Source organism: Microtus pennsylvanicus, chromosome 7 (assembly GCF_037038515.1).
Source record: "Microtus pennsylvanicus isolate mMicPen1 chromosome 7, mMicPen1.hap1, whole genome shotgun sequence".
In the NCBI taxonomy this organism is placed as follows: Eukaryota; Metazoa; Chordata; class Mammalia; order Rodentia; family Cricetidae; genus Microtus; species Microtus pennsylvanicus.
The window spans coordinates 54,721,075-54,745,203 of NC_134585.1; the positions used below are offsets into that span (position 1 = coordinate 54,721,075).

The 24,129-nt window shown below is 49.3% G+C and overlaps 1 protein-coding gene across 22 annotated transcripts in view; it reads left to right on the forward strand.

The window, feature by feature from the left end:
* The first annotated feature begins 773 nt into the window (after window positions 1-773).
* Trerf1 (transcriptional regulating factor 1) overlaps window positions 774-24,129 on the forward strand; it is a 222,821-nt gene continuing 199,465 nt past the window's right edge. For 3 of the 22 annotated variants that reach the window (XM_075980835.1, XM_075980847.1, XM_075980851.1), the window contains exons 1-2: window positions 1,101-1,144; window positions 1,923-2,007. The gene's annotated coding sequence lies outside the window, so the exon portion shown is untranslated. Of the gene's footprint in view, window positions 1,145-1,182; window positions 1,506-1,575; window positions 1,657-1,922; window positions 2,008-24,129 lie in introns of those variants that run through there. The other 19 variants (XM_075980839.1, XM_075980837.1, XM_075980833.1 and 16 more) reach the window with 16 other exon arrangements.

The following is a 24,129-nucleotide window of genomic DNA, read 5'->3' on the forward strand; positions in this document are numbered from 1 at the left end:
TGCAACCAATGCGGAGCAGCCCCGGGCGGCCCCCCGGCGGCGGGCCCTCCTCCCCGGCACCACGTTCCACAGTCATGGCGCACGGCGAGGGGCGGACGCAGGCCGCACCCGCGCCCCCTCCTCTCCTCCCTCCCTCCCGCCCGCTTCTCTCCTAGGCAACATCCCTCCCAGGCCGGGCGGAGATGGAGAACTCTCCCCGCCCGCATGGGGCAGAGGATGGAGGCGCGAGCTTCTCTTGAGCCCGCAGATCCCTTCCCGGGAGCACCCCAGGCCCTACAGCGACCGGGATGCGTTGTTGGTGAGGGTTCGAGGCACGACCCCTTCCGGCAGCCCGCCTGGACCTTGGCATCTTTGCAAATCCTTAAATAAACAACAAAAATCTTCCAACCCGAGTCGTTAGATTTGCAACGCGCCTTTTACAATAACCGCGACTGCGACGCAGGAAGCAATCCTGCAACCGGTCCGGGGTGGGAAGGCGGCAGCTTCCCGGCCAACAAGCTGCTCTCTCACCCCTCCCACCCCAAGGGGGCCTTGATTCCCCCACCCCCTCCCCGGATCTGAGACTCTGCTGCACTCCGGGGACTGACAGGTCCCCGGCTCGTGGTCCCATTCTCTGCGTCCAGAGACTCGCCAGCTTACAAAAGGTGCAAGCTCACGCACACACAACGCAGAGCGCGGAAAAAAAAAAGTCGACCGGGCACCGGCCCGGGCAAGGCTGCAAACAATGCACCCGGCGGTCCGCGCCTGCCGGAGCGCGGCGCCCCGGGGGACAGGGGCGGCGGGCGGGGGCCGCGGCGGAGAACCCGCCGCGCTGGACACCTTACTTCCTGCTTCCCCGCCCGCCGCCAGCCCCAGCTCTGCGGAGGGATATCTCTCCCCTCCTCTGTCCCTCTCCCTCCCTTTACCCGCCTGTCTGCCCCCCTTTTTTTGACCCCCCCCACTCTACCCCGCCTTTCTCCTTTTGCAAGAAAATAATTTGACAGTCGATTTGCTGACAGGGGAGGAATTTGCATCCTGGATTTAAAAAAAAAAGGCCGAGAGGAGCTTAGGAACGGTTGCTAGGGGTGGGTAATGGGTGAAAGGGGGTGGGTTGGGGTGCTGGGGAACGGATCCAGAGGGCTCGGGGAGGGAGCCATGCAAAAAGGTAAGGCCAGGTTAGCGCTGCTCGGCCCTGAGTGGGCTGCGGCCGGGGGAGGGGCGAGAGATACATATGTATTTCTGTCTCCCCAGCGCACCCCCTTCCCTCTAAGCGATGGCTGAGAGGCGGTGCATGCAGATGGGGAGTAAGTTTCCTGGAGGGGAGGAGGGTGGATGCACGCGCGCAGCCGGGCGCTGCAAATTTCCACCGGGGAGGGAGAGAGGGGCTGGATGCAGAGAGTTTGGAGTTGGAGGGCAGGGAAGGGAGCAGGGCCTGGGGGCGGGGGGAAAAGAGGGGTGCTGGTGGATGCTATATCTGGGAGTAAGTTTCCAAGAACGAGAGCGCCTGCACGCTTGCTTGCTAGCTAGTAAGTTTCTGGCTGGGGAGGGCGCTTAGGGAGGAGAAGGGGGTGCATGTATATAGAAGGGGGGAGGGGGGAGCAGATTTCCTGCGGGGAGGCTGAATGCATATGGAGAGGAGATTTCCTGGAGGGAGGGTTGAGGCGTAGACCGGACCGAGTAAGTTTCTTGCTGGGGTGGTGGCTGGAGGTGGTGAGTTGGTGGTTTGGAAAACCCTGAGCTTCCCACCCGGGACTCGCGGGGAGGGGGGCGTGCTGTGAGAAGGAGGGGCGAGGGGCCAGGTTCCTGCTTGGGGAGAGGGGCTTGCATCTGGGGAGTATGTTTCTTGGCGGAGCGATATTTGTTTACAGGCTGAGGGCAGTACTGTAAATGAGTGGCTGCGAGAAGGCGGCTGACATAAATTAATATTGAAATTACTCCATCAGCTCGGCTCGCCCCCCATCTCACCCCCCAAGTGGAGATTGGTCGTCTTGTCGGATCGCCCAGGCACTTGTTGCCGAAACAGCCAAGGTAGGCGAGAAGCTTATTAAGTTTCATTTAAAAAAATTAGTTGGGGGGGGGATGATCCGTAAGAAGATGGGGGTGGGGTGCGGAGGGAAGCCTGCGGGGGGGGGGGGGACAGAGAAAGACAAGTCTCCCGCGGCCTCTTTACTTTCAATACGTTAGCAGGGCCTTTTCCCTGCTTGCCTTCTTCCCGGTTCTCTCTCCCGGCTACAGCATCCCAGAAAAGGGGGAGGGGTGCGGTGGGCGGTGTAACTGGCAAACCCCAGCTTAAAGGGTGACGGTGGTGGGTTTGAAATTGAAGGTTGATATATTATAAAGCCTTCATTCTTCCAGCCAAGAAACCGCAGGACCCTAGGGATGTGTCTTTTGGGGTTTTTGACACGATGCATGTGTGTATATATGTGAGTCTGCGGGCTCTGTGGGGGCTGGGTAGTCCCCAGAAGTAAGTGTGACCACCCAGGTGGGAGAAGTGGGTGAGGAGGTAAACTTGCCCCCTCCTTCCCCAACTTCAGTTTGGGAGTCTGGGAAGTTACTGCTGGTGAAGAAGCAGAAATTACACACCAAACCACAGTTTCACTAACGGAGACAGGCAGCCTCAGGGCAGCGCTGGCCTAGAGCATGTGTGCCTGCCGTGGCTGGGTTAAAGAAGAAAACGCCTTTGGCTTCCCTATGCTGTCCACTGGTCAGCTTGCTGTCAAACTTTCCCCAGACAAATGTTGCTTTGGCAAGTGAAGGGTTGTGTTGTAGTGAGTGCTTGGTCTTTGAAGGCCCTGGACTATCTTGGGAGATGTGTGGAAGTCATGCTTAGGAATGACCTGTCCAGGCATGGCCCAAGACATCTCCAAGAGCATGCCTGGGAGAAGCAGGTTTGTTGGTCTTTTAAAACCTCAGGCATTAGAGGTGATTTTTTTCTTTCCTTTTTTCTTTCTTTCTTTCTTTTTTCCTTTTTTAAGAAAGGAGTTTTAAGTTGTCCCAGTTGGTGTCAATCTTCTGTACCGTTTGTACTTTTCGTGCAGGGAGATGTCTGTGGAAATGTGTTCTGTGGCCCACTAGGACAAGATGCTGGAGACCCAGCACTTAGCTAGTTAAAGCAGCCGGCTTCGCCTTGCCTTGCTTGCTTTCTTGGCGCTCAGCCTACGGGTTCCTGCAGATACTTTTTCTTCGATGGGTGCTGGTGCTGGGAGTTGAACTTGGCCAGGATAATTTGAGTATCGCCGGGTCTGCCCAGGAACTGGTTAGGAGGGTTAAGGCATAAGCAGCCACACTGGGGTTAACTAAAGTCAGTTAAGCCTTCCCTGGTTATGTAAACAGGTTTTGATTCTAGCAGGGAAAACTGGGTTAAAAACAAAACGCCTTTTCCATGCTACCGATAGCAGCCCTTTTTTCCCCTTTCCTACCTCAGATTTCAGGATGGAGGGTTTGATAGTCGGCAGCTTGAGAGTTGAGTTAGTTAGAAACCTTAGGGTTGCCTCTCACATGTTCCCAACTAGGCATTAGCTAAACAAATTAGCTGTTATCTTTAACCCGGTGAGTCTGATTGGTGTATGTGCTGGGAGAGTAAATAAGAATTTCTCGTGTGTGTGTGTGTGTGTGTGTGTGTGTGTGTTTATTCCAGGGTGGGATTATTTACATGTCTAACCTGGGAGCCAAGAGCTTCTTTTTTTTCCCTCTTAACATTTATGGGATTTATTTTATTGTCTTGCTTTGGCCATTAATCAAGTCACTGTGCCCCCGCTCCCCATTCAACTGAGAATGTTCTCCTGGTAATAAAGGTTTGAAGGCCCAAGAATTTTAATTTATTCTTTTTGAAATATTGTGACAATTGTCAGGATTTGATTTACAGGAATTGATACTCGGAGTGACACACCCCTTTGGGCCCCGCCCTTTTAGGCATGTCTATTTTCGCCAACGGATTGTTTAGAAGCCAGCCTGGCAGAGAGAGAGAGAGAGAGAGAGAGAGAGAGAGAGAGAGAGAGAGAGAGAGAGAGAGAGAACGTTTGCCTTATGCATTATAAACATGGAGAAGATTAATTTCGCAGGTTCCAGAGTGAATGTGGTCTTTTCACAGTTTGGTAAGCAGACGTCCACATGGCAGGCGTGTGTTAATACCAGAGAACGTTTACACGAGCTTGCTGTGAAAACAGTCACTCTGTGAACTGTGCACTCTGTTAACTAGCTCGGGCCTGTGGTTTTTGTCGAGTTCAGAGTTTAAATTATAGAGGGGGGACAGGGTGTCGTGTTCTGTGCGCTTTTGTAAATGTGTGGGCACAAAAATAAAGCTTATTTAGAATTTTCTTTTTCTCTCTTGATGGATAGGTTGATCGTAAGAACACAAAATGTTTTTTTCAGGGTGAGGGGGTGCACAGAAGAACGCTTGGTGAAGATGACGGGGCAAGAAGTGCCACAGTTGCCTTGCACTTAGTAGTTGGTTTGAGTTTGTAGGCATTTGTAAAGTGACAGGACTTCCAAGGTGGCTGGATGCTCAAGGCAGGGACCAAGTGTCTCTGGAAAAGGAAAAGGGATAGGGTACCGGTTTCCAGCTGTTTCTGCTTTTATGGGTTATTATTATTAACATTTTTGAAAGGCTAGACCTTTGGGTTTCAGCTTCAACCTGTGTTCTGTGAAGTGAGGACCCAGAGCTCTTGACAGTGTCTTGCTGGGCCAACGGCCAGGTTGCTTCACGGACTCAGGGCGAGGTGATTAACTTCTGTTTTCTGTCCTCTCGGGGAGAAATGGATTTGTACGCTAGCATTCCACAAAGGCTCCAGAGCAGCCTGGCACCCATGCCATCACATGCAGGCCATCCCCAGGAGGGCCTGCCACTGTGGAGATGCATTCTTCATCCGTTTCTCAGATTTACTTTTTAAATTATTTTAAGTTGTGTATATGTGCATGAGTCCGTGCGTGGGTCTGTGCTTGCAAGCGCAGGTGCCTGCAGAGGCCAGAGGTGTCCGGTTCCTTGGAGCTGGAGTTACAGGCAGTGGTGAGCCTCCTCTTGGGTGCTGGGATCCAACTCAGGCTGTCTGGAAGGGAGGTAGGTGTTCTTAAATGCTGAGCCACCTCTCCAGTCCCGTTGTAGATATATTTCTAAAAAATCCTAATTATGTGTTAATGGAAAGGGAGCTTGTACTTTCAGGTATCCAGAATCATTTCAGCTCCTCGGAGGAGCTGCCGCTCCAGCCAGCTGGCTGCGTGAGCTGATGCTTAGTCAAGCTTAAGGTCAATTAAACTGCTGTTCCCAGGCAGCAGGTAGCGTTGGGGAGGTGAGGGGGACCCAAAAGCCCAGTGAGGCCTTGCATGCTCAACTGTGAAGAAGACACTTGGGGATGTTTTGATTTGTCTGGGCAGTGACAAGGACAATGATGTGTGGTCTCATCCAGGCGCTTTATGGCACTGTGGGCATTTGGGGAGAAAGCTCTTGATATTTTTTACTGACTTCAGATACACACAAAATAAGGATCCAGACAGGTGCTCTAGACCCCAAGCTGCATAAGAGGTTGTTCTGTCCCAAGGGCAGTGGACCCTAGCTCATCTCTGAACTCAGAAAACTGTGGCTGAGCAGGGAAGAGGGCTGCAGTCTTCAGGGATCTCATGGGCTAACCGTAGCTTTAGATTTCATACTGGATGGGAACTGATGATACTAAAGTGTTGTTGAGACTTTTTTCTCCCCTTAGGAAAAGGACTAAAACCTGCCAGCCTGCAGTTACCTGGAATGCTCTTTAGAGTGCTCTGTGTGTGTGTGTGTGTGTGTGTACGTGTGTGTGCAGGCGTGTGCATGTGAGCAGGTGTGTGCACGTGTGAGCAGGTGTGTGCATGCGTGAGCAGGTATGCATGTGTGAGCAGGTCTGTGCACATGAACAGGTGTGTACATGAGCAGGTGTGTGCGCGTGAGCAGGTGTGTGTATGTGAGCAGGTGTGTGCACGTGTGAGCAGGTATGCACACGTGAGCAGGTGTGCACGTGTGAGCAGGTGTGTGCACATGAGCAGGTGTGTGCATGAGCAGGTGTGCGTGCGTGAGCAGGTGTGCGTGCGTGAGCAGGTGTGTGCACATGAGCAGGTGTGTGCATGAGCAGGTGTGCACGCGTGAGCAGGTGTGTGCACATGAGCAGGTGTGCGCGCGTGAGCAGGTGTGTACTTAAGCAAGCCAGAGGTCAGTGTTAGGTATGGGTCTCCCTCCGTTGCTCTGCCACCTTATTTATTTGGGTCTGTGTGTACCTGTGTGTGTGGAGGTCAGAGGACAACTTGTGGGAGTAGGTCTTCTACTTTCACTTTGTGGGTGCTGGGGATCACACTTAGGTCGTCAGACTTGGTGTGACGTGTCCTTGCTTCATCAGCCCTCTCTCTCTGGCCCTCTTCACTTTAATTTTTTTTTATATTTATTTATTTATTTGTTATGTATACAATATTCTTTCTGTGTGTATGCCTGCAGGCCAGAAGAGAGCACCAGACCTCATTACAGATGGCTGTGAGCCACCATGTGGTTGCTGGGAATTGAACTCAGGACCTTTGGAAGAGCAGGCAATGCTCTTAACCGCTGAGCCATCTCTCCAGCCCCTTCACTTTAATTTTTGAAACAAAATTTCTCTCTGCATCTAGAGCTCTGGAGTGAGCTCCAGAAATCCATCTTCGGTCTCTACCTCCCCAGTGCTGGGGTTACAGCCACCCCACCCCCACCATCATCTCCTTTTTTTCTTTTTAAAGGTGGGAGCTAGAGATCTGAACTCAGGTCCTCTAGCTTGTGCCTTTACCCACTGAACCATCCCCCAGCCCTGCATCTTTAATAACTAGTACTGCCTTACCCACCTAACCATCCCCAGCCCTGCATCTTTAATAACTAGTACTGCCTTACCCACTGAACCATCCCCCTGCCCTGCATCTTTAATAACTAGTACTGCCTTACCCACTGAACCATCCCCAGCCCTGCATCTTTAATAACTAGTACTGTCTTACCCACCTAACCATCCCCAGCCCTGCATCTTTAATAACTAGTACCGCCTTACCCACTGAACCATCCCCCAGCCCTGCATCTTTAATAACTAGTACTGCCTTACCCACTGAACCATCCCTGCATCTTTAATAACTAGTACCGTCTAATCCACTGAACCATCCCCAGCCCTGCATCTTTAATAACTAGTACCGTCTTACGCACCGAACCATCCTCAGCCCTGCATCTTTAATAACTAGTACCGTCTTACCCACTGAACCATCCCCCAGCCCTGCATCTTTAATAACTAGTACCGCCTTACCCACTGAACCATCCCCAGCCCTGCATCTTTAATAACTAGTACCGCCTTACCCACTGAACCATCCCCCAGCCCTGCATCTTTAATAACTAGTACCGTCTTACACACTGAACCATCCCCAGCCCTGCATCTTTAATAACTAGTACTGTTATTCTATGCGAGTTGCTCCACGATTCTTAGAGGAAATTTCTTTTGAGTTAAAGGACAGACCCAACTACCCTACCAAAAACAAAACAAAACAAAACAAAACAAAAGAACACAACTCTGTGATATTTTCTAAGAATTTCATATTCTCAGAGTCGCTGCTTATAGTAAATTAGACTGAGGAAATGAATATTTGGGCTTGCTTGTTTGTTTTCTCCTAGAAGACAGTAAGCTAGGAGTAGTGTAAAAATATATTTTGTTTTTGTTTGCTTGTTTGAGACAGGGTTTCTCTGTGTAGCCCTGGCTGTCCTGGAACTCGCTCTGTGGACCAGGCTGATCTCAAACTCACAGAGATCCGCCTGCCTTTGCCTCCTGAGTGCTGGGATTAAAGGCGTGCGCCACCACTGCTTGGCCACCAGGCAGAGAGAGAGGGGGAGAGAGAACCCTTTGGGTCTAAATGGCTCTGAAAATTTTGGGAGTCACATAATAGTGGTAACATTTTTTTGTTTTGTTTTTGAGACAGAGTTTCTCTGTAGCTTTGGAGCCTGTCCTCGAACTAGCTCTTGTAGACCAGGCTGGCCTTGAACTCAGAGACCCAACTGCCTCTGCCTCCCTAGTGCTGGGATTAAAGGTGTGCACCACCACCGCCCGGCATGGTAACATTTTTTGAAATTATTATTTCTGCCTTGAGAAGCCTTGGTTTTCATTTATACATTTAATAGTTACTTATTCTTATTTTTCTTTTAAGATCTATTTATTTTTATGTGCGTAAGCTTTTTGCCTTTGTGTATATCTGTGTTCCTTTTGCATGCTTGATGCCCTCAGTGGCCAGAGGAGGAATTGAACTTGGGTCCTCTGCAAGAATGATCAGTGCTTTTAACTGCTGAGCCATTGTTCCAGCCCCAGTTAACTTGTTATTTGTTGAGCACATGCTGTTTGCCAGTCATGAGGCTGGGAATCTTGGTGATTACAAGACATGATTCTCTCTCTGCCCATACCCCTCACTCCCTGGCTGTCTGGGTCACGTGAACATGGGCAGAGCTGGATGCTGCAAACCGTGGTAACCACGACCTGGACAGAAGACTGAAGCGGCCTCCTTGAGGAGTGGATGGGAGAAGACAGAGAGGCCAGGCAGAGGAGATGCCGGAAGCTAGGAGAGATGCTGGAAGCTAGGAGAGGTTGTAGATGAGGGGGAGGGAGAAAAGGCAGCTTGAGATGGCCATTCGGACCCCTGTGGGTCTTGGATTTCTGTCTCTTATTTTTAGTGCTAAATCTAAATAAAACTTTACACTTGCTAGGCGGGTGCTGTACCTCTGAGCTACGTCACTGCCCCCCCCCATTTTTAACCAATCGTTAAACAGGTTTATTTTATTTTAATTGTGTGTGTGTGTGTGTGTGTGTGTGAGAGAGAGAGAGAGAGAGAGAGAGAGAGAGAGAGAGAGAGAGAGAGAAAGAGAGAGAGAGAGAGAAAGTGAGTAAAGAGAGAGTCTGTCTATGTATATTGTCAGTGACAGTTTGTCTGCCTGTGTAGACTGTGACTGGTCTTGAACAGGGCACAGCCCAGGCTGGCCTTGAACTTTGAATCTTCTTGCTGTAGCTCTGAATAGCTTGAATTACAAGGGCTCTAGCCCTGGGCCCTGCTTAAATATTCGGCTTTTGTTTTTTAAGTTACATTTAAAAATTGTGTGTGTGTGTGTGTGTATTTTTCTTTCCTTCTATGATGCGGGTTCAGGGAATTGAACCCAGGTCGTTGGACTTGGCTGCAATTTTCTTTTCTCACTGAACCATCTTGCCTGCCCAGAGATTTGGATTTCTTTTGCACTGTACTGGGTGAGAAGTGGGACACCCTAACTCACAGTTAAGGGGGCTTGGCATTTAAGGAAAATGGAGGTTGGTTGGAGTAGGTGAAATGAGGAGCTGCGTGTGGGGTGGAAGCTGGAGGTGGAGCCGGCCCAGGAGCAGGTTGGCTTTGGTAGAGTCGATGGGGTGTAGGCTAACTTTAGTTTTTGGTTTGTGCACTTGGATAGCTGGTGTCCTGTTTGCTGAAGTAGGGAAGACTGGGAAGGGAGGTGCACGGTCTGGGTATTCCCCATTGAGCACCAGTAAGTTGGAGGGCTGATAGACCCCAAGTGGGGTGCTAAGTCCATAGTCTGATGTTGCATCCAGTGTCAAAGGAGTTGAGCAGGCAGGCAAGAAATGAAAGAGCCCAGAGCCATGTCTGGTGGCTAAATTCTGGAGACTGGCCAAGATGCCGGGAGAGGATAAATAAGTGTGTCTGTGTGTGAGTGTATTTGTGGGTGTATAAATGTGTCTGTGTGTGAGTGTGTGTGTGAGTCTGAGTGTATAAATGTGTCTGTGTGTGAGTGTGTGTGTCTGTTTGTGAGTGTATAAATGTTTCTGTATGTGAGTCTGTGAGTGTATAAATGTGTCTGTGTGTGAGTGTGTGTGTATAAATGTGTCTGTATGGGTGTGTGTGAGTCTGTGAGTGTATAAATGTGTCTGTGTGAGTGTATAAATGTGTCTGTGTAAGTGTATAAATGTGTCTGTGTGAGTGTGTGACTCTGTGAGTGTATGAATGTGTCTGTGAGTGTGTGTGAGTTTGTGAGTGTATAAATGTGTATATGTGTCTGTGTGAGTCTGTTTGTGAGTATATGAGTGTGTTGTGTGTGTGTGCATTTGTGTGTGACTCTGAGTATATGAATGTGTATGTGCCTGTGTGTGAGAGAGAATGTGTATGTGAGTTGCCAGAGTGTGTGTGTGTGTGTGTGTGTGTGTGTGTGATGCTCTGAAGACCCAGTGAGATGGTTGAGAGGGACCCCGTCGTGGAATGAGACTTGAATGGACTCCCTGAAGTTGTCCTTGGGCTCTACACCCACACCACACCACACCGCGGCACCACACCACGACACGAGCACATCCCAGGCCTGAGCAAGACAAACGTAAATGATTTTGATGCTGGTGAAGTTGGTAAGACCAGAAAAGGCACCACTGGGTTTGACAAAGCAGCCTGCTGGTGCCGTTGGGAAGAGTCCGGTTGGCTCTGAGATGGAGTAGACGCAAGACTGGATGGAAGGGAGTGGCTTCAGACGGTACAATTTCTCAGGCAGATTTACTCATAATGGAGATGGGCTGGGGGCTAGAGGCCTCTGGGGCTTCTGGGAGAGATCGTGGAGAGGGTTGATTTAGAGAAATGGTCTTGGTCACTAAAAGAAGTTCTTCAGCGAGTCTGAGGGGATCTGGCTTTTGCAGTGTGTGTGTGTGTGTGCGGGGGAGTTGATGTCTCCTCCGTCCTCCACTGAGGGCACAGCCTGCCAGCGTGCCGATGTGGATGGGCAGGCCTGCGAGGGCTGCGATACTCTGCCCCCTTTCCTGTACCCCAGCCTGGTTGCCCTGGGAAGGGTCCAGGCTCAGAGCGTGACAGTGGCCAGAGATGCTAAGGGTTAAAACTGCATCAGAAAGTCTGCTGCATTTTTCTGGTCGTTTGACTACATTACTGAGCAGCCCCAACCGAAGGACAGATTGCGTTTGCTCAAGGAAGTCTTCAGTTAATTCTTTTCGGCCTTTCATTTGATTTATTTGCCAACTGTGACAAGAGAAAGACCACTGAGATTTTTCAGAAGTTCGAAGTTGGTGTGGAATGCACAAGACCCTGGGTGAACGGGTGCCCCTCATTCATACTGCCTTTCTCAAAAGTACCCCAGTATTGCAGACTGTGCCTGTATCCACGATGGCCTCTGACTGGGGGTCTATGTGGCAGGTGGGTGAGTGAGGAAGGAGTTTAGACATCTGCGGTGAGGTCCAGTTATGCGCCCAGCTGTCTGACATCTCCAGCAGGAGGTTGATCCTGTCTGTCTCCTCCTGCCCTGCAGTTGTGTGGTGTGGAATCAGACAACATATGGAAACCATGGACTGGGGAGGCTTCCCATCCAGACTGCAGCCATCGTCTGCCTCCTCAGATGTGAAGCCTGCAGGCCCCTCCTTAGTTCCCCCTCGGAGTCTCCTCCCACTCTTTCTCCCTCCTTGAAGCCACTTTCGGTTTGGGTTTTGTTCCCTCCTCTTGGTTGAGACTGTTGTTGTGGCCCAGGGTCTGGCATTAGAAATACTGGCTGGGAAATGCCAGTTAAGACAGGCTCCACCTCGGATGGATTCTATAGACAGAAGGTGATGAGACTGTCTCCCCAAAGGGTCAGGCAAATTTGGTGTGTTCCTCAAAGAATTCTGTGCGCCACCTGCAGGGGAGCTTCGAAGGCTACCCAAGAAGGCTGGTTGTGGGCTTTAGATATGTCTCTGCATTTACATTTATTTAATATGTGTATGTACATGTGTACATGGGTATGTGTGTTAATTTATGGGAGGGACTTGGTTAGCTCTCTTCTGTCTGCATGTGGGTTCAAAGGATAGAACTCACTCAAGTCCTTAAGCTTGGAAGCAGGCTCCTGTACCTGCTGAACCCCATTGCTGGCCCTCCAAGTCTTAGCAGTCTGTGTTCAGTAATGTCCGTGCCACAACGTTGAATCGAGCATAAACAGGCCTTTAGCCTCACTGTGATTACTGGAAAGCCATTTCCAGCTTCAGAAATCTATTCTGTGGATGTGGAATTCTGAGTGGAATTCTCTTGTCCACCTTAGAAGGTGAGGATCAAATGATTTATTTTAAAATGATTTTTATGGTGAAAATGCTAATCACAGTCAGAAGTTAGACTGATATAATGAACTCCTTTGATCTCACTGCCTCAAAACGCCAGGGAGATTTCATCACACTGTGGATGAAACGGCTTCCTATGTTTGTGAGGGAAATGCTGAAGTGACTTCCTGTGTTTATGTGGGAAATGCTGAAGCGACTTCCTGTCCTTATGTAGGAAATGCTGAAGCGACTTCCTGTGCTTATGGGAAATGCTGAAGGGACTTCCTGTCCTTGTGAGGGAAATGCTGAAGCGACTTTCTGTCCTTATGTAGGAAATGCTGAAGCGACTTTCTGTCCTTGTGAGGGAAATGCTGAAGCGACTTCCTGTCCTTGTGAGGGAAATGCTGAAGCGACTTCCTGTACTTATGTGGGAAATGCTGAAGTGACTTCCTGTCCTTTTGAGGGAAATGCTTGAAGCGACTTCCTGTCCTTTTGAGGGAAATGCTGAAGCGACTTCCTGTACTTATGTGGGAAATGCAGCAGGGCATCCATATCAGTTTGATGTTACTAGAGAGAGGGAAATACTTGATGAAAATGACAGCGCATGAGGAAGTGAACACCACACTGACATGGAACTCACCTAAGACTCTGCAGTTCTGAATGTTCTTTTGGTGACAGCCAGACTTGTTGATTCATACCTGTCAGCAGTGGGCTGAGGCAAGAGGATCATACTGAGTTTCAGGTTACATAGTGTTTCCCTATCTCAAAAAAAAAAAAATCCAAACCAAATCAAATGAAAATAAAATCAAAAATATCCCCAAACAGCATCAGCAAGCAGCAGAGGAAAATGCAGTGTAAGAAATAAAACTGAGAGCCGGGCGGTGGTGGCGCACGCCTTTAATCCCAGCACTAGGGAGGCAGAGGCAGGTGGATCTCTGTGAGTTCGAGGCCAGCCTGGTCTACAAGAGCTAGTTCCAGGACAGGAACCAAAAGCTACGGAGAAACCCTGTCTTGAAAATTCGAAAATAAAAGAAAGAAAGAAAGAAAGAAAGAAAGAAAGAAAGAAAGAAAGAAAGAAAGAAAACTGAGGGCTGTGGGGAAGGCTTAGTGGCTAAGGATGCTTGCTGCGAAGCCTGGTGCCTGAGGTCCTTGGGACACCTGGTGGAAGAGAAAACAGATGCCTGCTAATTGACTTCTTATCTCCAGGACATCTAGTTAAAGAGGAAAGAAAAGTTAAAAAAAAAAAAAAGAATTGATGGTAAGGTGGTGAGGTGGGTATGGTGCGGGCCTCCAAGCCTGAAATCTAATCCCTGGAGCCCATTGGTGGAAGGAGAGACTCCTGCAGGTTGTCCCGTGACCTCCACGTGCACACTTTGCCCTTCCTCAAAAATAAATACATGTAGAAAACAAGAAACAAAATACAAGTTTTCTTTAAATGAAGAAATTGTAAGCTAAGCACGATGGAGCACTCCTGTGATCCCAGCACTTCCTCCATAGTGCTGTGGGATAGTGCTCTTGTACACTGTGAAGATTTGTCACCCCTATTTGTTTAATAAAATGCTGCTTGGCAGGAAGTATAGACAGGGTGACCAGGCTGGGAGAATTCTGGGAAGAGGAGAGAGGCAGAGTCAGTCACAAGCCACATGCAGAGGAAGCAAGGTGAGAATGCCTCACTGAGAAAAGGAACCAAGCCAAGTGGCTAAGCATAGACAAGAATTATGGGTGAATTTAAGTTGTAAGAGTTAGTTAATAATAAGCCTGCGCTCATAGGCCAAGCAGTTTATAATTAATATGAGCCTCTATGTGTTTTTTTGGGACTGAACAGTTGGAGGGCCGGGCAGGATAGAAACTTCTGTTACAGGTAGGGCATGGGAGGAGAATTCAGAGTTCCAGACTAGTGGGGCTCATTGTAAATTCTAGACCAGCCAAGGCTACATCGTGAGACCTTGTCTCAAAAACAAAACAAAAGAGTACGGGTTGCTGACTTAGTTAGTGGGACAGCAACTAAATTTACTTGCGGGCGACCAGTGCTTGTTTTGATGTCAGAACCTGTATGGCCCATGCATTGGATGTCCCTCACGGTCAGGGCTGTGCGATACTCAGTAAGAGTGTGGCACCAACATAGGTACAGAGTCATGGGAGTTGAGAAGGTGGTGCGAGTGTTAGGGCTTACCTCTCCAGTGACCCTGAGCCTCTAAAGATTTAAGCACATTTGAGCATCATGGTTTTGTTTCTGCCCATGTGGATGTCTTTGGACCACATGCTCCCTAGAGTGCTCCTTAGTGCTCCTTAGAGAGCAGAAGAGGATGTTGGATCCCCTGGAACTAGAGCTACAGCTGACTGTGGGTGCCATATGGGTGCTGGGAACTGAATCCAGGTCCTTTGCTGGATGACCATTGCGTTTAACTACTGGTCCACCTCTCCAGCCCCGAACGTTAGGTTTTGGAAACTCGGATTGCCTGGTTCAACAGTTATTCGGGAGCACAAAGCTTTTTGGTTTCTTGCGGTTAAGTTCTAAACGTGACTTTGACCATGTGGCAGCTAGTTCCCTCCATTGGGCTAACGGGAGAAGGCAGTTACTCCCAGCCTGTGTGGTCCTAGGCCTTTGGGCTCTCACCTTGGTACATAGCAGGGCCCTGAACAGTTTGAGAGGCACTAATTCTCGGGTGGGTGGTAGGTGTGTCTTTGTCATAGCTAGCCCCATCAAGGACTTTTCGGTCTTAGGAGAACAGTCTCTAATATAACCCCTTTGAAAGTTGCTTTTTTCAGAAAGGAAAAAGATAAGGGTTAATATTCAAGTAAAATAGAGGGTTCCTCTGAGGTTCGAAACTGTAGGGAGGTGCAACACACCCTTAAAATGAAACTCGAGGTTCAGAGATCTTTGCGGTGGGAACTGGGTGACAATCACTGATCATGAGAAAGAACCCAGGGACCCTAGAACTTCTTGGATTGTTTTATAAGCCACTGTGGGATCTGATGATCTCTTGTAAGTACCCGTTTGTTAGGTGTCTGGATGGCCCTGTGTGCCTTACCTGTCTTGGCCAGGGCTGTGCGGTGGCCTGGAGGCCAAGGCTTGCAGGACTAATCACACTGGTTTGAGTTTACCTTCTAGACTGGGAGTTTGGGGGGCAGAACCTCTCAGCTCTGCACCCCAGCACACAGCCTGACACTGGTTGGTGCTGTATACATGCTTATGTAAGAATTAGATTTTTTTTACCCCGTTAATTTTTTTTTTAATCTCTGGTTTTCTTCCCATTGGTTCTTGATGTGGAGAGAGACCCAGGCCGCTGTGCTCCCAGGCCCAGCATTTTCAACCGGGAGGGAGAGCAGACCAGAGCAGGCTCCTTTCCCTCGCCTTGCAGCGGCCTTGCAGCACGGGCCTCTAGCTCTTGAATGCAAATCCCATCCCTTCCCCCATCCCTTTTGATAAGTGACATTTTGTTAAATCAGTTATTCAAGGCCTTATCTATATTTCTGTCTGTGCTGGCTTGGTCAAAATAGGAAAGAGGGATATTAGATTTCTGCACCGCCCCCCTCCTCCTTCCCTTCGAGCAGCCCCGCCTAAGCTGCCTGACACGGGAGGGGCGCTGTGTCCTTGAAGCAGCAAACACTTCCTGCAGAAAAATGTGGAGGGCTTGGACTTACAACGAAGGCTGCTTTTTAGCAGCTGTGATTTTTCCATTTTTCTCCCCCCACCTTCCTCTGTGTTTTGATTAGTGGAAATTATTGTGCTGCGGGGTGGGGATTGTGTGGAGGGGTACCCAGGGGGTAGCATTTCCGGGGAGAGCGCAGAGTTCAGGAGGGGCAAGGGAAGGAAGGGATTTATTGAAAATATATATGTCTACTTCTGCGATGATAAAGCAGCAGGCTTGTAAAAATGCAACAGGGAAATCATTGCGGCCATGTGGGCCGGGCTTCGCTTTCTCATTAGCAGAGCCCAGCCCACGCGGAGGAGGGGGCGGCCGGGCTGCCTTGAGAGTTGGGGTATTCAATAATAGCAGAAACTCTAGGGGATTCTCTCCACCTCCCCTTCGAACCCCCTCCAGCTGCCTTTTCTTCTTCCGATAGCTTTGTAATCTTTTGGAAGCTGCTGGTGGGGGTTTTTCATTGCTTCCTTCCTCAACCCTGCCACCTCAAAATGCAGTGGGGATGGTGTAGTTTTGAAGGTAAAGAGAATTAAAATAAATTTTTCCCTTGGAACAAGAGCATTTTGGCAGCACCTTGTGGGTAAAAGGTTGGATTCTATCCTTACATTCCAGAGAACAGGAGGACAGCCAGTATAGGGGTTCAGGAATGTGTCTTCTCACTGGGATGTCAGAATCAGGGGATTCTCACCGCATGCTGGGCCTTGTGCAGCTAGCTCAGTCATTATATTCTTCCTATTATAAGTGACTGACGAGATGCTCACTTTCTTCCCCTTGGGGAAACTGAGGCACAGCCACTGCGGTAGTTTGTTTACAGACATGTACATGCTAAACTGTGGAGTGGTTACCTAAGCCCTGAACTGACCCTGGGAGTCACTTGTTCTGAGCTGACCCTTAAGAGTCTCAGAGCAGAGTAGACAGTCTGGAAATGCCCTTGAGGCTGTCCGTGGAGAGCCATAGACAGTGCTGGAGGGTCTCAGTCCCTGTTATATAGACAGTGCTGAAGGGTCTCAGTCCCTGTTATATAGACAGTGCTGGAGGGTCGCAGTCCCTGTTATACAGACAGTGCTGAAGGGTCGCAGTCCCTGTTATAGAGACAGTGCTGAAGGGTCTCAGTCCCTGTTATATAGACAGTGCTTGAGGGTCGCAGTCCCTGTTATACAGACAGTGCTGAAGGGTCGCAGTCCCTGTTATAGAGACAGTGCTGGAGGGTCTCAGTCCCTGTTATATAGACAGTGCTGGAGGGTCGCAGTCCCTGTTATACAGACAGTGCTGGAGGGTCGCAGATCCCTGTTATACAGACAGTGCTGGAGGGTCGCAGTCCCTGTTATACAGACAGTGCTGGAGGGTCTCAGTCCCTCTTAGAGAGGAGCTGATCCATGCACTCTGCCCTGTCTACTTGTTCATGAAATGTTTCTGGACCGGTTACTGTGCACCAGACACCAGAATTGCACCACTGTGGAACCGTCCTGATGAGTCTGAGGAGCTCGTGGTCTAGTGGAAGACTGTGGTGGGCACAAAAGCATGCTACTGGTTGTACCTGCCTGGAAATGGACCAGGAAGGAGAAGTTGTCCAGAGCGTCCATGGACCCCGTCTCAGAGATGGTGCGTGAGTGGGACAGGTGGAATCAGCAGGGGCTTGCCCTGTGGACATGGAGAAGGCCGGGCAGGTTACATGGTGACTGAGGGAGTGTAGACCCGGCCTCGGGAAATACCCTGTGTAACTTCAAGATTTATCTGTTCATTTTGGTCCTTCCTGGCCAGTCTTGCAAAAACACCCTACACCCACTGGCTCAAACACTTACTTCTCTCTGCTGGAGGGTAGGGAGGCCAAGAGATCAGTGTGTAGGCCGATTCTGTATCTAGTAGCAGGTTACTCCATGGCCGTGTCTGTGTGTCTTCTGTCTGGGTTCACGCATGGTGGGAGGAGGCTTTCTCTTCAAAGTACTTTTGTAGAAACAAGAATCATGTGCATGAGCTCTTACTCTAATGACATGATCCCCCCAGAAGGCCCGGCTCCCCGAAGCCGTCCCTTTAAGCCTATGAATGTGGGGGACAGAAACATTCATTCCATTTTCCTTTTTCATCACCTGCATTTTAATGCCCTAGGGCTGTGCTGTCTATTATGTGGCTCTGCATGGCTCTTTACATTTAAATGTATTAAAAGTTGAATAGAGTTAAAAATGCGGTCCTCCAGGTCCACTAGCCACAGGTCAAGTGCCGTGGAGCTGGTGACCAGCCAGCAGACAGGAGGGGGACAGAGCACAGAACCCGTGGCCTGGGCTGTGATGGGACTTGGGAGCTTTCACTTCCTGGAGGACGTCTCCCTTCCCTGAGTGCTTGCTTCATTCCCACTTATTCCAGACTCCTTCCCCGAAGGTTGGGTGGGCTTCCTCTGTCCATCTGGACCACACTGATCTCTTCCTGGGTCTCTCTCCCCATGGGACTCTCAGCTTTGACAGGACACAGGCTATGCCCTGTCATTGTGCCCCAGAACTCAACTTGGGTCCTGGTGCAAATGCCAAGAGGCAAGGGGGCTGGAGAAATGGCGGAAGTTAAGAGCATGTCCTGCTCTTGCAGAGGTCCTGAGCTTGCTTCCTGCCACCCACTTTGGATGGCTCAGCAACCGCCTGTGACTCCAACTCCACCAGGGGATCCCATACGCTCTCTGGCCTTTGGCACCCAAGTCAGGTGTACACATACACAATTAAAATAAAGTAAATCCTGTTTTAAAAGGTAGCGATTAGGCAAGGAGGACCTGTTAGGAGGTGGTCTTAGCCATGTAGACCACATGGGGGTTACTGAAGGAATCAGGAGGGTGTGTGTGGGAGCCAGTCAGATTCCTGTGTTTAGAAAATGCATTCTTGGGCTGGAGAGATGACTCAGTGGTTAAGAGCACTGCCTGCTGCTTTTGAGATCCTGAGTTCAATTCCCAGCAACCATGTGGTGCTCACAACCATTATAGAATAATAGAATAATGGGATCCGATGCCCTCTTCTCTCTGATGCCCTCTTCTGTCATGCTGGCATACATGCAGATAGAGCACTCATGCATAAATAAATAATATTCAAAAAAAGAGAAAAGAAAATTCACTTTTAGGAGGTCTGTTGTGATGACGTGGGATAATCGAAATCCAAAGAGGAGAGTCTCTTTTCACTCGTGTTCTGTGTGCTTTTGGTGCCGGGGACTGAACCCAGGTCCTTCTACACACCAGTCGGAGTGTCCTACCCATAAGCCGTATTCTCATGCCCGGGGACTGAACCCAGGGCCCCAGGGCCCCAGGGCCTTCTACACGCCAGTCGAGTGTCCTACCCATAAGCTGTATTCCCAGCCTGGCTCACATTTTGTAGGTGCAAGGTCATGAATGAGTGGCCCTGCCGCTCTTCAGGCCTGTGGTAAGACACCATATAGCAGGGTAGGTGTGGAACAGAGCCTCTCATTTCATGGTTGGAGGCAAACCAGAGTCCTCCTTTCCCCTGCACTCTTCCAGGGACCAGAGGCCTGCCACCAGGCCCCTCAGTCAGTGGCGCTCTGGGGAACAAGCCTTTACCACAGACTGTGGAGGTGGGGAAATGACAGCCCCAGCTGGAACCCTAGCAGGAGCTGAGCCTGCAGGCCAACAGATGGGCCTAGGCTCAGGGTGTTGGCCATAGTAGGAGAGGAGGCACCTTAAGGTGGCCTCGCCTCGGCCACTCTTCTCCATGGTGGAGGCTTCTGAGAGGCGCTGCTGACGGGGTTCTCCTTCCCCTCTGTGTCCCTCACTCCTGTACCCCCACCTCTGAGGCCCCAGTCTCTCTCTCTCTCTCTCTCTCTCTCTCTCTCTCTCTCTCTCTCTCTGGGCTGGAGGCCTCTGCCCCCCATGGTTCTGTCTATGCTCAGTTCATTCCTGCTTCTCTTCTGGGTGTGTCTTGGGCTCTGACATCACAGGCTGAACCCCACGAGAGAGTGCGAGTAGCTGGGGGGAAGGCAGTGTTGGGCATCCAGCCATCCCCTCTCCAACCTCACAGGGTCCTTCCAGAGGACACTTCCAAGGACTTACATTTCAAAGCTTGTACACCGTGTCGAAAGAGAGCCTGAGAGTGGGAGAGCCATCTGGGAGTCTCTAGGAAGCAGTTAAGAGGAGCCAGGGGTCCAGGACGTAGAGGCTGAAACTGGAACAAGAGGGCCCTTTACTTTTCGGAAAGACAAGGCAGCCTGCTTGGCCACATCAGCCTCGCTTTGCGTTTGGGGACAGGACTCATTTGAAAATGTAAGCGCCACTTTTGAGTTCGCCATCCTCATGTGACGGCTCAGCGTCTCCATGAGGGTGGTGGCCTTATTCTACCCACTGCACAGATGGGAACACGGGAACACAGAGGAGATACGGTTGCTGCAGACCTCACGGCTGGTAAATAGGGCAGAGGCTCAAACCCAGAAACCCAGACCTGGTGACTGTAAAAGCAGGTGCTTTCCCACTTGGTTGCTGTGCCTCGCATCAGCCAGCGTCAGTGTGGCCTCAGTTTTCTTCAACAATATAAATACTGGAATGTGTGGGTAGGGTGCCTCACTGGCCCCCTGGAGTATTCGTGGGCAGTTTGTTGCCTTTGAGCCTCATTTTCTTCATCCTCAAATTTCCTGAAGGAAACCTTCGTTATTTGTTTGTCTGGAGACAGGGTCTCCTGTAGCCCAGGCTTCCTGGAACTTGTCCTGTGAATAAAGATGACTCCCTCCTCCTCCCCAGTGCTAGGGTTACAGGGGAGGGGGCACCACCACAGCCAGTTTATGTGGAGGTGGGGGTCAAACCCAGGGTCTTGAGCATGCTGGTGAGCTCTCCGCCAGCTGAGCTCCTACCCCCAGCTCCCGAGAGGTTTATTTTGAGATTAAGATGGGATAAAAGATGCAAAAATGCCTGAGAATTCTAAAGAACTTTCTTCTCTGCATAAAAATTTTCTGCAGTCACCAGGCTCTGTGCGTGTGGACTCTGAGCTGGATCTGGTCTGCAGCATGATGTGTTAACTCAGAGAAACTTTGAACCGGACCGTGCTCTTGGGTCTGTCCATTTATTTGGGGGATCTTTGTCTAGCAGGAGCAAAAGGACCTTCTGGGACCTGGGGAAAGTCACTTCATCTTTGTGGACTTCTGTTTTCCCTGAAATGGTCACATCCTCTCTGGTGGGCTAGTTGGCAGGTTAGCTGATGCCTCAATGAAGTTGTCATTCCGTAGCCAGATGGTGAGAATGGCCTTGAGAACTGAAATTCTTGGATAATTCTAGATTAAGCCCCAGGCCCATCTTCCTCTTCTGCCCAGAATGATGTAATTAAGATGTATTATATAATGACTTTTAACTTCTTTTCGTATCCCCTTCCCTAGGGTTTCTCTGTGTAGCCCTGCTGTCCTGGAACTTGCTCTGTAGAGCAGGCCAGGCTCCAACTCAGAGATCCGCCAGCCTCTGCCTCCTGGAGTGCTGGGATTAAAGGCGTGTTCCACCACTGCCTTAATTCTTTATTGATTAGTTCAATTAAGATACAAAAGCTACCAGGGTGATGGTGGGGTACGCCTTTAATCTCAGGTCTCTGGAGGCAGAGGCTGGCTGAGTTTAAGGCCCAGGACAGCCATGGCTACATAGAGAAACCCTGTCTTGAAAAACAAAACAAAAATTCATTTTTTTAATTTTTGTTTTATGTATATGAATGTGTGTGCACCTCATATGTTCCTGGTTTCTGTGGAGGCCAGAAAGGGGCGTCTGGATCCCCTAGAACTAGAATTACAAGTGGTTGTGAGCCATCTGACATGGGTGCCGGCAACCCGTGCTCTCCGGCTCTTTTCCCTGGTGTTTTTAGAGGGGACCTTGCCATGCAGTCCAGGCCGCATTGAATTCTCCAAGATTCAGCTGCCTAAACCTCCCAAGTGCTGTTATGCCTGGCATGAACTATGAACTTTCTTTTTTACATTTACTGATTTGTGTGTATGCGTGTGGGTGTGTGTGTGTGCCATGGGAGCCAAAGGACAACTCTGTCCTCTTCTTCCACCTCGTGGGTCCTGGGGATCAAACCCAGGCCTTGACTGTTACGTGTGTTTACCTGGTGAGCCATCTTTCCAGCCCTCTTAAAAGATTAAAAAAATATTCTTTGACCATTTTGTTCCTGTTATGTATTTCGGTCGTTTTCACTCCGTTACCTTCTCTGTTGCCCTCGTATTCTTTCTGAACCCCTTTTTCTCCTCGGCCTGTCTCCTCCCTGTTTTCGTGTGTGTGTGTTTGTGTGTGTATGTGTAGTTTCTTGTTTTTAAGGCTAGAAAAGATGATTCAAAGCTTCATTCAGTAAAGCTTTTCTTTTCTGAGATTGCAATGGTAAGGGATAAGCGAAAGTACTGGGTACCCTTTTTGATAGTAGGCACCTGTCAATCACTCATGTTGACTGTCGGACCTGGGAAAATGCCGATGGAGATCAGGCAGCAAAACAGCCCAGCGTTAATTCCTGTGGGTTAACATATTCGTAAATTTCCTTTCAGCATTTCCAGGCAGATAATGCAATCTGATTTTTAAAATCTGTAACTCAGTTAGTGGAAGGCTGAGTTCCCTGCACTTGGAAGTTCAAGGCCATCCTCAGCTGTACCTCAAGCTTCAGGCTATCCTGGAACATACAAAACCCTGCATTCAAAATACACACACACACACACACAGACACACACACACACACACACAGACCTTGCATTCAAAATACACACACACATACACACACACACAGAGACCCTGCATTCAAAATACACACACACACACACACACACACACACAGACCCTACATTCAAAATACACATACACACACACACACACACACAGACCTTGCATTCAAAATATACACACACACACACAGACCCTGCTTTCAAAATACACATACAGAGAGAGAGAGAGAGAGACCCTGCATTCAAAATACACACACACACACACACACACACACACACACACACACACACAGATCCTACATTCAAAATACACATACACACACACACACACACAGACCTTGCATTCAAAATACACACACACACACAGACCCTGCTTTCAAAATACACATACAGAGAGAGAGAGAGACCCTGCATTTAAAATACACACACACACACACACACACACACACACGGAGACCTTGCATTCAAAATACACACACACACACACACACACACAGAGAAAGAGGGAGAGAGAGACCCTACATTCAAAATACACATAGAGAGAGAGAGATAGAGAGACAGAGACAGAGCGCGAACCCCTGGGGGCCAACTGTATGGGTGTTTGGTATGAATATGTATGTTTTTAGCAGTACCCTGGGTATCAGGCATGGAGAGCAAACGCTCCCACGGAACCACAACTGGAGCTTGGACCCAGGCCCCTTCAGCCAGTGGAAACAGCGGTGACTTTTAGGGCCTGGGAGATGGATGGAGGAGATGCTTCTGAATCAGCCGGAGTTATGCATGGCTGCCTGACTACCTGAGTTCAGACCTGAGTTCAGACCTGGCCTACTATGAATGTGGTTCGCTATCTTGCTCAGTACATTGTCTTTGAATTTTTTCTTAAATATTTAATATCTTTTCAAGTATACTGGCTATGTGCTGGGTGCAGTTTAGTCAATTAGCTTAATTAGTTTGTCTCTGATTATGAAAATATAGCTTATTTATTGTTTCTAACTACTGTAAAAGCTTTGATGAATATAAACGTACATACATAAATCTTTAAACATGCTCAGATTTTTTAAAGAGGTAAATTGCTAGAGAAAACTAAAGAGAGTGGACATTTTTTTTTTGAGACAGGGTAGCCCAGGATGGCTTCAAACTCACTATATAGTTGACTGGCTTTGAACTCCTGATCCTCCTGTCTCCGCCTCCACAAGTGCTAGAATTACAAGGACACATCACCATGCTCCTCCCTCCCATTTGTTCATGTTTCTATTTGATCTTTGGGAAGTTTTCATTTTCACCTGCACTGTGTGCGGTGAGAGTGTCTTGCCCAGCCTCAGAGTGATTGTTTATCAAGGAGTGGGCGGGCCTGGAGCCTGGGTAGAATGAACTGTCTTCTGTCATAGAGCACAAGGCTTTCCTGGGGCTCCAGGGAGGGGCTTACATTTCAGCTGCTTGCTGGCTGCTACTCGCTCCTGAACAAGATCTTTGGAATTTACTTGTAGGCTGTGTGATGACTTAGATTGTTATTTTTAAAAATGATGCTTTTTGCAGAGTTAGACTTTCCTCATGACTTTGTAGAATCCTCTTCTTTTTGGAGGAAGATTTGAGGGATGTGTCTTCTGTGATGCCGGTGTGGATGGGGACTTCCTTCCAGGCCAGGGTACAGCTGTGTGGGTACCTGGTCCAGGTCAACAGATCAATGTCATTCTTTTGAAAAAATTATATATTTTTAAAATTGTGTGTCTGTGTGTGTGAGCGCGCGAACACCTGGAACTGTACTGTGAGCGAACACTGATTTATTTTATTTTCATCTTATGTGTATAGTAGGT